Source organism: Microcebus murinus, chromosome 16 (assembly GCF_040939455.1).
Source record: "Microcebus murinus isolate Inina chromosome 16, M.murinus_Inina_mat1.0, whole genome shotgun sequence".
Lineage (NCBI taxonomy): Eukaryota > Metazoa > Chordata > Mammalia > Primates > Cheirogaleidae > Microcebus > Microcebus murinus.
The window spans coordinates 55,933,591-55,948,134 of NC_134119.1; the positions used below are offsets into that span (position 1 = coordinate 55,933,591).

At 63.1% G+C, this 14,544-nt stretch overlaps 1 non-coding gene and 3 pseudogenes across 1 annotated transcript; all 4 read left to right on the plus strand.

Annotated features, from left to right (window-relative positions):
- Positions 1-358: 358 nt before the first annotated feature.
- LOC142861268 (uncharacterized) lies at positions 359-477 on the plus strand (annotated as a pseudogene).
- Positions 478-4,284: 3,807 nt separating this feature from the next.
- On the plus strand, positions 4,285-4,403 carry LOC142861240 (5S ribosomal RNA). The gene has a single exon (XR_012912607.1). It is a non-coding gene; the product is annotated as a 5S ribosomal RNA (ribosomal RNA).
- A 3,785-nt stretch (positions 4,404-8,188) lies between these two features.
- On the plus strand, positions 8,189-8,307 carry LOC142861336 (uncharacterized; annotated as a pseudogene).
- Positions 8,308-12,108: 3,801 nt separating this feature from the next.
- LOC142861337 (uncharacterized) lies at positions 12,109-12,227 on the plus strand (annotated as a pseudogene).
- The last annotated feature ends 2,317 nt before the right edge of the window (positions 12,228-14,544 follow it).

A 14,544-nucleotide genomic window follows, 5' to 3' on the forward strand; every position in this document is an offset into this window, starting at 1 on the left:
GCGCGTGCGCAGTCAGCGGCAGCGACGCGCTGGGGGTGGGCAGCGGGTAGGTGAAGGAGGCCGGGCGAGGAGACGAGGGGGGCTGGGAGGGCTCCACCTTGGCGAGTCCAGCCGTGGAGGCGCATGTTGTGTGAGTGTGAGTGAGTGTGAGTGTGTGTGTGTGTGTATAGAGAGACAGCCCCCCACCCCGCCCCGCCCCGCCCCGCCCATCACCCCCGTCCCTGGGAGCCCGCGGGACCTGGCCGGCGAACTCAAACGGCCCGGCCCGGCCCGGCGCGGGGCCTGGGGCGGGAGGCGGCGGCGGGGAAGCCCAGAGAGGCTCGGCTTCTCGAGCGGGGCAGGGGCGCCCTCCGCCGCCGTCTAGGGCCACACCACCCTGAACGCCCCCGATCTCGTCTGGTCTCGGAAGCTAAGCAGGGTCGGGCCTGGTTAGTACTTGGATGGGAGACCGCCTCGGAATACCGGGTGCCACAGGCTGCTGCTTTTTTTTTTTTTTTTTTTTTTCTTGCCTCTTGTTCTGTCCCCTTTCTGGGAGCGCGGCGGCGGCCCGGGGTGGGGGTCACCCCCACCCTCAGCGCCCGCGCGGTGCCTGGCGCCCCAGCCCGCACCGTGGGGCCTCCTCTTGTCCCAAGCCGCGACACCGCGGCCACGCGGCAGCATGCGTGGCATCTGGACTGTCAGGTCTCAGACCAAAGGTCTGCTCTGTGGGAACCGACACGCTGGAGGAAACCTTGAGAGTCTGAGAGGGGAGGGAGTTCCAGAAGAAGGCCAGGATGTCATTTTGAGGGAGTATGTGACCAGAACTCGTCCCGTTGCTTTTGGGGTTCTATGGGCTACACGCAGGAATCTTTGGTGGTGGCACCTGATGTTGGGGGATCCGGAGTCACACCCAGACCTGCTCCACAGGCCTCCTTTTACCTTTCTCTTCGGATTCATTATTTTTAAAAAGTGTCTCTTACCTCTAGGATTGCATTTTCTTTTCACTCTCTTTTCAAGCAGATGATGGGAGTACAAGTATTCAGGTGACATGTGTTGCCCGTGCCCCCCTCCCCCCTGTGTTCTTTTTTTTTTTTTTTTTTTGAGACAGAGTCTCGTTTTGCTGCCCAGGCTAGAGTGAGTGCCATGGCGTCAGTCTAGCTCACAGCAACCTCAATCTCCGGGCTCAAGCAATCCTGCTGCCTCAGCCTCCCGAGTAGTTGGGACTACAGGCATGCACCACCACGCCCGGCTGTGTTTTTCTATATATATTAGTTGGCCAATTAATTTCTTTCTATTTTTAGTAGAGACGGGGTCTCGCTCTTGCTCAGGCTGGTTTCGAACTCCTGACCTGGAGCAATCCGCCCGCCTCGGCCTCCCAGAGAGCTAGGATTACAGGCGTGAGCCACCGCGCCCGGCCCCCACTGTGTTCTTATTCATATACCTCTCATGTTGTTCCAGCGTATTGTGGGGGTACCAATGTTAAGGTCGGGTGCCTTGCCCTCTCCAAGCCTCCCCCCTCGGGTCAGAGCTTCAAGTGCGCCCATCCCCCAGTCGGTGCGCACCCACCCCATGCCTAATGGATGTGTATGCCCCTCCCCTCCCCCCACCCGCCCGCCCGACACCCACCCGATGAAGGTGATTCCTCTCTGTCCACTTAGGCGTCCATCCGTTCGTACCAGTTTGCTGGTGAGCGCGCTCACGTGGTGCCCGTGTGTCCATTCTTGGGATACTTGGCTTACTGGAACGGGTTCCAGCTCTGGCCAGGAGAACACGAGAGGCGCCCTCTCACCGCTGCTCCTCACAGCCGAATGGCACTCCGTGGTGTCCACGCGCCACATTTTATTGATGCACTCCTGGATGGATGGGCACTCGGGTCGCTTCCACGTCTTTGGGATTGTGAATTGTGCCCTAACTGTAACCCTAACCCTTACCCAGCCCGTCTCCTCTGCCCCTGCCTGACGCACTCCTCCCCGGCCAGGCCCGTCACTGTCCTGGGCCCCCGCCTGACCGGCTCCTCCCCGCCCGGCCGGTCACCGTCCTCTGCCCCTGCCTGACACGCTCCTTCCCGCCCGGCCTCTCACCGTCCTCGGCCCCTGCCTGACCGGCTCCTCCGTCGCCTGGGCCTTCCAAGGGCTTGGTGTGGATGCTGCTTCCAGGAAGCCCTCCAGAAACCCGGCAGCAGGGTGGCCGCAGCAGTCTCCAGCAGCCGTCCCTAAGTCGCGTGAGTGCGGGGGACGTGCCCCCGCTGTGCCGCGGGGGCCCAGCCTGGTGTCTTCCCTGAGGCCCTGCGGCTGCCGGCTGGGCTGCGGCTCCCCGCAAGGGGAGAGCCGCGGAGGTGGGGACCGCCTCCTGATGGGGACGTACACGCAGCTCTCCACGTCGGATTCCGGGGCTCTCTGTCCTGCCCGAAGGCCCAGCTGGCCTGCGGGTCCTTAGAGTGGCAAAAACCTCCGAAAACTGAGACTGAGGGTCCGGTGGGTGTCTGCACTTTTGTGCTGGGCACCCCAGGGAGGCCCGGGGGCTGGCTGGACAACGCGGTCTGCTCGGCCGCGGGGGGGGGGTTGGAGGAGCAACTGATGCCCTTTGCACTTTGGGTAGCAAGAGTCTGAGGTGTCTCTGAGCCCTGTGCCCTGTGGGGGCGGGGCGGGGGGGAGGAGGAGGAGGAGGAGGAGGAGGAGGAGGTGGGAAGGGCCGGGGCCTGCAGTCCTGTTCCCGGGGTGGCACGGCAAGTGGCTTCTTCCACAGGCTGCTTGGCCTGGGCTCCCTGCACCTGGGCCTTTGGAGGACCGGCCCTGTGCTTGCCAACACTTCCTGCAGGGACCCAGAGCTGGGAGGTGGCATCTCTCAGCCCTGGGTCGGGCAGAGCCCCAGCGGGCCATGCCCACAACCTCTCTCAGCACCGGTCCCCCAGAAGGCTCCTTTGGGACCAGGATTCTCTTGCGGTGACTCTTTAAGGTCTGGCCCCTGGATGGAGGGGCACCAGGAGTAGAGGAGCAGGAAGGGGAAGGGGGTGGCCATGCGAGGGGACACTTTGAGGCCAAGTCCCAGCTTCAGCCTGATCCTCCTGGGAACCCCGCTCTGAGACAAGGAGCCGGGCTTCGCATTCCCACAGCAGCCAGTCGTGGGCTGAGGACACCTGGGGCGTTGGGAACTCCCTGGCTTCTCCTTGGTTTAACATCTAGAGCTGCTTGTGAATCGCGCCGCCACACACACCCGAGCGCAGGTGTCTTCCGCACAGACTGCGGGCCTCGCTCTTCTGAATGCCGCTGGCTCGCCACCCACCCACGGGTGAACCTGGTCAGGGTGCTTTCTCTCAGGGGCAGACTCTTTTCCGGGCGGGCTACCGGTGTCTCTGTTTGCTCGTTTCTTTCTTCCATTTCGGGAAAGTCTTCCTTGCTGGGTGTGGAAATCTCCTATGCCTTCCCTCGCCTATTCTGTCAGCTTTAAAATTCTCTTTCAGTTGCCACCCTCACAGATGGATTAGGAAACTCTTTCCGGTGCACTCATTAGTGAAATGACCTCCAGGAAGCTGGAATCCAATATCTAATGGCCGATTTTTAGCGAGTCCACACGCCAGGGTGGTCGGGGTCCAATGCAGCCCCGGCCAGGCCCAGGCCCCTTGGACTGGGCCACAGGAGGACACGGAGGAGGGTCCCGGCCCCCACGAAGCGGTGCCGGCAGTTCTCCACGGGCTTGGGCGTTTTCCAGAGGTAGGAGATGGAGGGGACTGATTTCTTCAGCGCCCCCCAAACCACGCCACCCCACCCCACCCCACCCATGGGACACATCCCCAGAGAGAGACGCCCCATACACTGGCTGTGCCCCAGCCCTGGCCCGGGGGAATAGGCGGCAGCCCACCCACAGGGCGAGGGAAGGGGGGCGCAGCTGAAAGGGGTTGTGGGGGAGGGCGGCCCCTGGCTGGGGTCAAAGGGCGAGCGTCCCGCGCGTGCGCAGTCAGCGGCAGCGACGCGCTGGGGGTGGGCAGCGGGTAGGTGAAGGAGGCCGGGCGAGGAGACGAGGGGGGCTGGGAGGGCTCCACCTTGGCGAGTCCAGCCGTGGAGGCGCATCTTGTGTGAGTGTGAGTGAGTGTGAGTGTGTGTGTGTGTGTATAGAGAGACAGCCCCCCACCCCGCCCCGCCCCGCCCCGCCCCGCCCATCACCCCCGTCCCTGGGAGCCCGCGGGACCTGGCCGGCGAACTCAAACGGCCCGGCCCGGCCCGGCACGGGGCCTGGGGCGGGAGGCGGCGGCGGGGAAGCCCAGAGAGGCTCGGCTTCTCGAGCGGGGCAGGGGCGCCCTCCGCCGCCGTCTAGGGCCACACCACCCTGAACGCCCCCGATCTCGTCTGGTCTCGGAAGCTAAGCAGGGTCGGGCCTGGTTAGTACTTGGATGGGAGACCGCCTGGGAATACCAGGTGCCACAGGCTGCTGCTTTTTTTTTTTTTTTGCCTCTTGTTCTGTCCCCTTTCTGGGAGCGCGGCGGCGGCCCGGGGTGGGGGTCACCCCCACCCTCAGCGCCCGCGCGGTGCCTGGCGCCCCAGCCAGCACCGTGGGGCCTCCTCTTGTCCCAAGCCGCGACACCGCGGCCACGCGGCAGCATGCGTGGCATCTGGACTGTCAGGTCTCAGACCAAAGGTCTGCTCTGTGGGAACCGACACGCTGGAGGAAACCTTGAGAGTCTGAGAGGGGAGGGAGTTCCAGAAGAAGGCCAGGATGTCATTTTGAGGGAGTATGTGACCAGAACTCGTCCCGTTGCTTTTGGGGTTCTATGGGCTACACGCAGGAATCTTTGGTGGTGGCACCTGATGTTGGGGGATCCGGAGTCACACCCAGACCTGCTCCACAGGCCTCCTTTTACTTTTCTCTTCGGATTCATTATTTTTAAAAAGTGTCTCTTACCTCTAGGATTGCATTTTCTTTTCTCTCTCTTTTCAAGCAGATGATGGGAGTACAAGTATTCAGGTGACATGTGTTGCCCGTGCCGCCCTCCCCCCTGTGTTCTTTTTTTTTTTTTTTTTGAGACAGAGTCTCGTTTTGCTGCCCAGGCTAGAGTGAGTGCCATGGCGTCAGCCTAGCTCACAGCAACCTCAATCTCCGGGCTCAAGCAATCCTGCTGCCTCAGCCTCCCGAGTAGTTGGGACTACAGGCATGCACCACCACGCCCGGCTGTGTTTTTCTATATATATTAGTTGGCCAATTAATTTCTTTCTATTTTTAGTAGAGACGGGGTCTCGCTCTTGCTCAGGCTGGTTTCGAACTCCTGACCTGGAGCAATCCGCCCGCCTCGGCCTCCCAGAGAGCTAGGATTACAGGCGTGAGCCACCGCGCCCGGCCCCCCCTGTGTTCTTATTCATATACCTCTCATGTTGTTCCAGCGTATTGTGGGGGTACCAATGTTAAGGTCGGGTGCCTTGCCCTCTCCAAGCCTCCCCCCTCGGGTCAGAGCTTCAAGTGCGCCCATCCCCCAGTCGGTGCGCACCCACCCCATGCCTAATGGATGTGTATGCCCCTCCCCTCCCCCCACCCGCCCGCCCGACACCCACCCGATGAAGGTGATTCCTCTCTGTCCACTTAGGCGTCCATCCGTTCGTACCAGTTTGCTGGTGAGCGCGCTCACGTGGTGCCCGTGTGTCCATTCTTGGGATACTTGGCTTACTGGAACGGGTTCCAGCTCTGGCCAGGAGGACACGAGAGGCGCCCTCTCACCGCTGCTCCTCACAGCCGAATGGCACTCCGTGGTGTCCACGCGCCACATTTTATTGATGCACTCCTGGATGGATGGGCACTCGGGTCGCTTCCACGTCTTTGGGATTGTGAATTGTGCCCTAACTGTAACCCTAATCCTTACCCAGCCCGTCTCCTCTGCCCCTGCCTGACGCACTCCTCCCCGGCCAGGCCCGTCACTGTCCTGGGCCCCCGCCTGACCGGCTCCTCCCCGCCCGGCCGGTCACCGTCCTCTGCCCCTGCCTGACACGCTCCTTCCCGCCCGGCCTCTCACCGTCCTCGGCCCCTGCCTGACCGGCTCCTCCGTCGCCTGGGCCTTCCAAGGGCTTGGTGTGGATGCTGCTTCCAGGAAGCCCTCCAGAAACCCGGCAGCAGGGTGGCCGCAGCAGTCTCCAGCAGCCGTCCCTAAGTCGCGTGAGTGCGGGGGACGTGCCCCCGCTGTGCCGCGGGGGCCCAGCCTGGTGTCTTCCCTGAGGCCCTGCGGCTGCCGGCTGGGCTGCGGCTCCCCGCAAGGGGAGAGCCGCGGAGGTGGGGACCGCCTCCTGATGGGGACGTACACGCAGCTCTCCCCGTCGGATTCCGGGGCTCTCTGTCCTGCCCGAAGGCCCAGCTGGCCTGCGGGTCCTTAGAGTGGCAAAAACCTCCGAAAACTGAGACTGAGGGTCCGGTGGGTGTCTGCACTTTTGTGCTGGGCACCCCAGGGAGGCCGGGGGGCTGGCTGGACAACGCGGTCTGCTCGGCCGCGGGGGGGGGGGGTTGGAGGAGCAACTGATGCCCTTTGCACTTTGGGTAGCAAGAGTCTGAGGTGTCTCTGAGCCCTGTGCCCTGTGGGGGCGGGGCGGGGGGGAGGAGGAGGAGGAGGAGGAGGAGGAGGTGGGAAGGGCCGGGGCCTGCAGTCCTGTTCCCGGGGTGGCACGGCAAGTGGCTTCTTCCACAGGCTGCTTGGCCTGGGCTCCCTGCACCTGGGCCTTTGGAGGACCGGCCCTGTGCTTGCCAACACTTCCTGCAGGGACCCAGAGCTGGGAGGTGGCATCTCTCAGCCCTGGGTCGGGCAGAGCCCCAGCGGGCCATGCCCACAACCTCTCTCAGCACCGGTCCCCCAGAAGGCTCCTTTGGGACCAGGATTCTCTTGCGGTGACTCTTTAAGGTCTGGCCCCTGGATGGAGGGGCACCAGGAGTAGAGGAGCAGGAAGGGGAAGGGGGTGGCCATGCGAGGGGACACTTTGAGGCCAAGTCCCAGCTTCAGCCTGATCCTCCTGGGAACCCCGCTCTGAGACAAGGAGCCGGGCTTCGCATTCCCACAGCAGCCAGTCGTGGGCTGAGGACACCTGGGGCGTTGGGAACTCCCTGGCTTCTCCTTGGTTTAACATCTAGAGCTGCTTGTGAATCGCGCCGCCACACACACCCGAGCGCAGGTGTCTTCCGCACAGACTGCGGGCCTCGCTCTTCTGAATGCCGCTGGCTCGCCACCCACCCACGGGTGAACCTGGTCAGGGTGCTTTCTCTCAGGGGCAGACTCTTTTCCGGGCGGGCTACCGGTGTCTCTGTTTGCTCGTTTCTTTCTTCCATTTCGGGAAAGTCTTCCTTGCTGGGTGTGGAAATCTCCTATGCCTTCCCTCGCCTATTCTGTCAGCTTTAAAATTCTCTTTCAGTTGCCACCCTCACAGATGGATTAGGAAACTCTTTCCGGTGCACTCATTAGTGAAATGACCTCCAGGAAGCTGGAATCCAATATCTAATGGCCGATTTTTAGCGAGTCCACACGCCAGGGTGGTCGGGGTCCAATGCAGCCCCGGCCAGGCCCAGGCCCCTTGGACTGGGCCACAGGAGGACACGGAGGAGGGTCCCGGCCCCCACGAAGCGGTGCCGGCAGTTCTCCACGGGCTTGGGCGTTTTCCAGAGGTAGGAGATGGAGGGGACTGATTTCTTCAGCGCCCCCCAAACCACGCCACCCCACCCCACCCCACCCATGGGACACATCCCCAGAGAGAGACGCCCCATACACTGGCTGTGCCCCAGCCCTGGCCCGGGGGAATAGGCGGCAGCCCACCCACAGGGCGAGGGAAGGGGGGCGCAGCTGAAAGGGGTTGTGGGGGAGGGCGGCCCCTGGCTGGGGTCAAAGGGCGAGCGTCCCGCGCGTGCGCAGTCAGCGGCAGCGACGCGCTGGGGGTGGGCAGCGGGTAGGTGAAGGAGGCCGGGCGAGGAGACGAGGGGGGCTGGGAGGGCTCCACCTTGGCGAGTCCAGCCGTGGAGGCGCATGTTGTGTGAGTGTGAGTGAGTGTGAGTGTGTGTGTGTGTGTATAGAGAGACAGCCCCCCCGCCCCGCCCCGCCCCGCCCATCACCCCCGTCCCTGGGAGCCCGCGGGACCCGGCCGGCGAACTCAAACGGCCCAGCCCGGCCCGGCGCGGGGCCTGGGGCGGGAGGCGGCGGCGGGGAAGCCCAGAGAGGCTCGGCTTCTCGAGCGGGGCAGGGGCGCCCTCCGCCGCCGTCTAGGGCCACACCACCCTGAACGCCCCCGATCTCGTCTGGTCTCGGAAGCTAAGCAGGGTCGGGCCTGGTTAGTACTTGGATGGGAGACCGCCTCCGAATACCGGGTGCCACAGGCTGCTGCTTTTTTTTTTTTTTTTTTTTTTTCTTGCCTCTTGTTCTGTCCCCTTTCTGGGAGCGCCGCGGCGGCCCGGGGTGGGGGTCACCCCCACCCTCAGCGCCCGCGCGGTGCCTGGCGCCCCAGCCCGCACCGTGGGGCCTCCTCTTGTCCCAAGCCGCGACACCGCGGCCACGCGGCAGCATGCGTGGCATCTGGACTGTCAGGTCTCAGACCAAAGGTCTGCTCTGTGGGAACCGACACGCTGGAGGAAACCTTGAGAGTCTGAGAGGGGAGGGAGTTCCAGAAGAAGGCCAGGATGTCATTTTGAGGGAGTATGTGACCAGAACTCGTCCCGTTGCTTTTGGGGTTCTATGGGCTACACGCAGGAATCTTTGGTGGTGGCACCTGATGTTGGGGGATCCGGAGTCACACCCAGACCTGCTCCACAGGCCTCCTTTTACTTTTCTCTTCGGATTCATTATTTTTAAAAAGTGTCTCTTACCTCTAGGATTGCATTTTCTTTTCTCTCTCTTTTCAAGCAGATGATGGGAGTACAAGTATTCAGGTGACATGTGTTGCCCGTGCCCCCCTCCCCCCTGTGTTCTTTTTTTTTTTTTTTTTTTTTGAGACAGAGTCTCGTTTTGCTGCCCAGGCTAGAGTGAGTGCCATGGCGTCAGTCTAGCTCACAGCAACCTCAATCTCCGGGCTCAAGCAATCCTGCTGCCTCAGCCTCCCGAGTAGTTGGGACTACAGGCATGCACCACCACGCCCGGCTGTGTTTTTCTATATATATTAGTTGGCCAATTAATTTCTTTCTATTTTTAGTAGAGACGGGGTCTCGCTCTTGCTCAGGCTGGTTTCGAACTCCTGACCTGGAGCAATCCGCCCGCCTCGGCCTCCCAGAGAGCTAGGATTACAGGCGTGAGCCACCGCGCCCGGCCCCCCCTGTGTTCTTATTCATATACCTCTCATGTTGTTCCAGCGTATTGTGGGGGTACCAATGTTAAGGTCGGGTGCCTTGCCCTCTCCAAGCCTCCCCCCTCGGGTCAGAGCTTCAAGTGCGCCCATCCCCCAGTCGGTGCGCACCCACCCCATGCCTAATGGATGTGTATGCCCCTCCCCTCCCCCCACCCGCCCGCCCGACACCCACCCGATGAAGGTGATTCCTCTCTGTCCACTTAGGCGTCCATCCGTTCGTACCAGTTTGCTGGTGAGCGCGCTCACGTGGTGCCCGTGTGTCCATTCTTGGGATTCTTGGCTTACTGGAACGGGTTCCAGCTCTGGCCAGGAGAACACGAGAGGCGCCCTCTCACCGCTGCTCCTCACAGCCGAATGGCACTCCGTGGTGTCCACGCGCCACATTTTATTGATGCACTCCTGGATGGATGGGCACTCGGGTCGCTTCCACGTCTTTGGGATTGTGAATTGTGCCCTAACTGTAACCCTAACCCTTACCCAGCCCGTCTCCTCTGCCCCTGCCTGACGCACTCCTCCCCGGCCAGGCCCGTCACTGTCCTGGGCCCCCGCCTGACCGGCTCCTCCCCGCCCGGCCGGTCACCGTCCTCTGCCCCTGCCTGACACGCTCCTTCCCGCCCGGCCTCTCACCGTCCTCGGCCCCTGCCTGACCGGCTCCTCCGTCGCCTGGGCCTTCCAAGGGCTTGGTGTGGATGCTGCTTCCAGGAAGCCCTCCAGAAACCCGGCAGCAGGGTGGCCGCAGCAGTCTCCAGCAGCCGTCCCTAAGTCGCGTGAGTGCGGGGGACGTGCCCCCGCTGTGCCGCGGGGGCCCAGCCTGGTGTCTTCCCTGAGGCCCTGCGGCTGCCGGCTGGGCTGCGGCTCCCCGCAAGGGGAGAGCCGCGGAGGTGGGGACCGCCTCCTGATGGGGACGTACACGCAGCTCTCCACGTCGGATTCCAGGGCTCTCTGTCCTGCCCGAAGGCCCAGCTGGCCTGCGGGTCCTTAGAGTGGCAAAAACCTCCGAAAACTGAGACTGAGGGTCCGGTGGGTGTCTGCACTTTTGTGCTGGGCACCCCAGGGAGGCCCGGGGGCTGGCTGGACAACGCGGTCTGCTCGGCCGCGGGGGGGGGGTTGGAGGAGCAACTGATGCCCTTTGCACTTTGGGTAGCAAGAGTCTGAGGTGTCTCTGAGCCCTGTGCCCTGTGGGGGCGGGGCGGGGGGGAGGAGGAGGAGGAGGAGGAGGAGGAGGAGGTGGGAAGGGCCGGGGCCTGCAGTCCTGTTCCCGGGGTGGCACGGCAAGTGGCTTCTTCCACAGGCTGCTTGGCCTGGGCTCCCTGCACCTGGGCCTTTGGAGGACCGGCCCTGTGCTTGCCAACACTTCCTGCAGGGACCCAGAGCTGGGAGGTGGCATCTCTCAGCCCTGGGTCGGGCAGAGCCCCAGCGGGCCATGCCCACAACCTCTCTCAGCACCGGTCCCCCAGAAGGCTCCTTTGGGACCAGGATTCTCTTGCGGTGACTCTTTAAGGTCTGGCCCCTGGATGGAGGGGCACCAGGAGTAGAGGAGCAGGAAGGGGAAGGGGGTGGCCATGCGAGGGGACACTTTGAGGCCAAGTCCCAGCTTCAGCCTGATCCTCCTGGGAACCCCGCTCTGAGACAAGGAGCCGGGCTTCGCATTCCCACAGCAGCCAGTCGTGGGCTGAGGACACCTGGGGCGTTGGGAACTCCCTGGCTTCTCCTGGGTTTAACGTCTAGAGCTGCTTGTGAATCGCGCCGCCACACACACCCGAGCGCAGGTGTCTTCCGCACAGACTGCGGGCCTCGCTCTTCTGAATGCCGCTAGCTCGCCACCCACCCACGGGTGAACCTGGTCAGGGTGCTTTCTCTCAGGGGCAGACTCTTTTCCGGGCGGGCTACCGGTGTCTCTGTTTGCTCGTTTCTTTCTTCCATTTCGGGAAAGTCTTCCTTGCTGGGTGTGGAAATCTCCTATGCCTTCCCTCGCCTATTCTGTCAGCTTTAAAATTCTCTTTCAGTTGCCACCCTCACAGATGGATTAGGAAACTCTTTCCGGTGCACTCATTAGTGAAATGACCTCCAGGAAGCTGGAATCCAATATCTAATGGCCGATTTTTAGCGAGTCCACACGCCAGGGTGGTCGGGGTCCAATGCAGCCCCGGCCAGGCCCAGGCCCCTTGGACTGGGCCACAGGAGGACACGGAGGAGGGTCCCGGCCCCCACGAAGCGGTGCCGGCAGTTCTCCACGGGCTTGGGCGTTTTCCAGAGGTAGGAGATGGAGGGGACTGATTTCTTCAGCGCCCCCCAAACCACGCCACCCCACCCCACCCCACCCATGGGACACATCCCCAGAGAGAGACGCCCCATACACTGGCTGTGCCCCAGCCCTGGCCCGGGGGAATAGGCGGCAGCCCACCCACAGGGCGAGGGAAGGGGGGCGCAGCTGAAAGGGGTTGTGGGGGAGGGCGGCCCCTGGCTGGGGTCAAAGGGCGAGCGTCCCGCGCGTGCGCAGTCAGCGGCAGCGACGCGCTGGGGGTGGGCAGCGGGTAGGTGAAGGAGGCCGGGCGAGGAGACGAGGGGGGCTGGGAGGGCTCCACCTTGGCGAGTCCAGCCGTGGAGGCGCATGTTGTGTGAGTGTGAGTGAGTGTGAGTGTGTGTGTGTGTGTATAGAGAGACAGCCCCCCCGCCCCGCCCCGCCCCGCCCATCACCCCCGTCCCTGGGAGCCCGCGGGACCCGGCCGGCGAACTCAAACGGCCCAGCCCGGCCCGGCGCGGGGCCTGGGGCGGGAGGCGGCGGCGGGGAAGCCCAGAGAGGCTCGGCTTCTCGAGCGGGGCAGGGGCGCCCTCCGCCGCCGTCTAGGGCCACACCACCCTGAACGCCCCCGATCTCGTCTGGTCTCGGAAGCTAAGCAGGGTCGGGCCTGGTTAGTACTTGGATGGGAGACCGCCTCCGAATACCGGGTGCCACAGGCTGCTGCTTTTTTTTTTTTTTTTTTTTTTCTTGCCTCTTGTTCTGTCCCCTTTCTGGGAGCGCCGCGGCGGCCCGGGGTGGGGGTCACCCCCACCCTCAGCGCCCGCGCGGTGCCTGGCGCCCCAGCCCGCACCGTGGGGCCTCCTCTTGTCCCAAGCCGCGACACCGCGGCCACGCGGCAGCATGCGTGGCATCTGGACTGTCAGGTCTCAGACCAAAGGTCTGCTCTGTGGGAACCGACACGCTGGAGGAAACCTTGAGAGTCTGAGAGGGGAGGGAGTTCCAGAAGAAGGCCAGGATGTCATTTTGAGGGAGTATGTGACCAGAACTCGTCCCGTTGCTTTTGGGGTTCTATGGGCTACACGCAGGAATCTTTGGTGGTGGCACCTGATGTTGGGGGATCCGGAGTCACACCCAGACCTGCTCCACAGGCCTCCTTTTACTTTTCTCTTCGGATTCATTATTTTTAAAAAGTGTCTCTTACCTCTAGGATTGCATTTTCTTTTCTCTCTCTTTTCAAGCAGATGATGGGAGTACAAGTATTCAGGTGACATGTGTTGCCCGTGCCCCCCTCCCCCCTGTGTTCTTTTTTTTTTTTTTTTTTTTTGAGACAGAGTCTCGTTTTGCTGCCCAGGCTAGAGTGAGTGCCATGGCGTCAGTCTAGCTCACAGCAACCTCAATCTCCGGGCTCAAGCAATCCTGCTGCCTCAGCCTCCCGAGTAGTTGGGACTACAGGCATGCACCACCACGCCCGGCTGTGTTTTTCTATATATATTAGTTGGCCAATTAATTTCTTTCTATTTTTAGTAGAGACGGGGTCTCGCTCTTGCTCAGGCTGGTTTCGAACTCCTGACCTGGAGCAATCCGCCCGCCTCGGCCTCCCAGAGAGCTAGGATTACAGGCGTGAGCCACCGCGCCCGGCCCCCCCTGTGTTCTTATTCATATACCTCTCATGTTGTTCCAGCGTATTGTGGGGGTACCAATGTTAAGGTCGGGTGCCTTGCCCTCTCCAAGCCTCCCCCCTCGGGTCAGAGCTTCAAGTGCGCCCATCCCCCAGTCGGTGCGCACCCACCCCATGCCTAATGGATGTGTATGCCCCTCCCCTCCCCCCACCCGCCCGCCCGACACCCACCCGATGAAGGTGATTCCTCTCTGTCCACTTAGGCGTCCATCCGTTCGTACCAGTTTGCTGGTGAGCGCGCTCACGTGGTGCCCGTGTGTCCATTCTTGGGATTCTTGGCTTACTGGAACGGGTTCCAGCTCTGGCCAGGAGAACACGAGAGGCGCCCTCTCACCGCTGCTCCTCACAGCCGAATGGCACTCCGTGGTGTCCACGCGCCACATTTTATTGATGCACTCCTGGATGGATGGGCACTCGGGTCGCTTCCACGTCTTTGGGATTGTGAATTGTGCCCTAACTGTAACCCTAACCCTTACCCAGCCCGTCTCCTCTGCCCCTGCCTGACGCACTCCTCCCCGGCCAGGCCCGTCACTGTCCTGGGCCCCCGCCTGACCGGCTCCTCCCCGCCCGGCCGGTCACCGTCCTCTGCCCCTGCCTGACACGCTCCTTCCCGCCCGGCCTCTCACCGTCCTCGGCCCCTGCCTGACCGGCTCCTCCGTCGCCTGGGCCTTCCAAGGGCTTGGTGTGGATGCTGCTTCCAGGAAGCCCTCCAGAAACCCGGCAGCAGGGTGGCCGCAGCAGTCTCCAGCAGCCGTCCCTAAGTCGCGTGAGTGCGGGGGACGTGCCCCCGCTGTGCCGCGGGGGCCCAGCCTGGTGTCTTCCCTGAGGCCCTGCGGCTGCCGGCTGGGCTGCGGCTCCCCGCAAGGGGAGAGCCGCGGAGGTGGGGACCGCCTCCTGATGGGGACGTACACGCAGCTCTCCACGTCGGATTCCAGGGCTCTCTGTCCTGCCCGAAGGCCCAGCTGGCCTGCGGGTCCTTAGAGTGGCAAAAACCTCCGAAAACTGAGACTGAGGGTCCGGTGGGTGTCTGCACTTTTGTGCTGGGCACCCCAGGGAGGCCCGGGGGCTGGCTGGACAACGCGGTCTGCTCGGCCGCGGGGGGGGGGGGTTGGAGGAGCAACTGATGCCCTTTGCACTTTGGGTAGCAAGAGTCTGAGGTGTCTCTGAGCCCTGTGCCCTGTGGGGGCGGGGCGGGGGGGAGGAGGAGGAGGAGGAGGAGGAGGAGGAGGTGGGAAGGGCCGGGGCCTGCAGTCCTGTTCCCGGGGTGGCACGGCAAGTGGCTTCTTCCACAGGCTGCTTGGCCTGGGCTCCCTGCACCTGGGCCTTTGGAGGACCGGCCCTGTGCTTGCCAACACTTC